This window comes from Penaeus monodon, chromosome 20 (assembly GCF_015228065.2).
Source record: "Penaeus monodon isolate SGIC_2016 chromosome 20, NSTDA_Pmon_1, whole genome shotgun sequence".
Taxonomy (NCBI): domain Eukaryota; kingdom Metazoa; phylum Arthropoda; class Malacostraca; order Decapoda; family Penaeidae; genus Penaeus; species Penaeus monodon.
The window spans coordinates 11,581,539-11,581,813 of NC_051405.1; the positions used below are offsets into that span (position 1 = coordinate 11,581,539).

A 275-nucleotide genomic window follows, 5' to 3' on the forward strand; every position below is an offset into this window, starting at 1 on the left:
TTACTATTCAAATTCCAGTTGCCTCAGCATCTAAACATCCGAAACCCCAAGAACCGTCATAATCGTCCTGGTTAAGCGTCACGCCAGCGCCTGCCAGCGAGCGTCGCACCGTCACGCCCGTATCCTGGTATGACGACATGGCCCGTAAAAGCCATCATGTCCTGGTACCTCTCCACTCGACGCCCGATCACCCTCTTCTCGTCATATCCCTCTCCCTATTTCTCACTACTTCTCCCTCTTCTCTTTCATTCTCGCATCCTGCTGCCCTCTGTATT

General features: G+C 52.7%; 1 protein-coding gene across 1 annotated transcript in view; it reads right to left on the minus strand.

Annotated features, from left to right (window-relative positions):
- Positions 1-275, minus strand: part of LOC119585618 (multiple epidermal growth factor-like domains protein 6) — a gene marked incomplete in the record, with an annotated part of 108,922 nt that overhangs the window by 31,234 nt on the left and 77,413 nt on the right.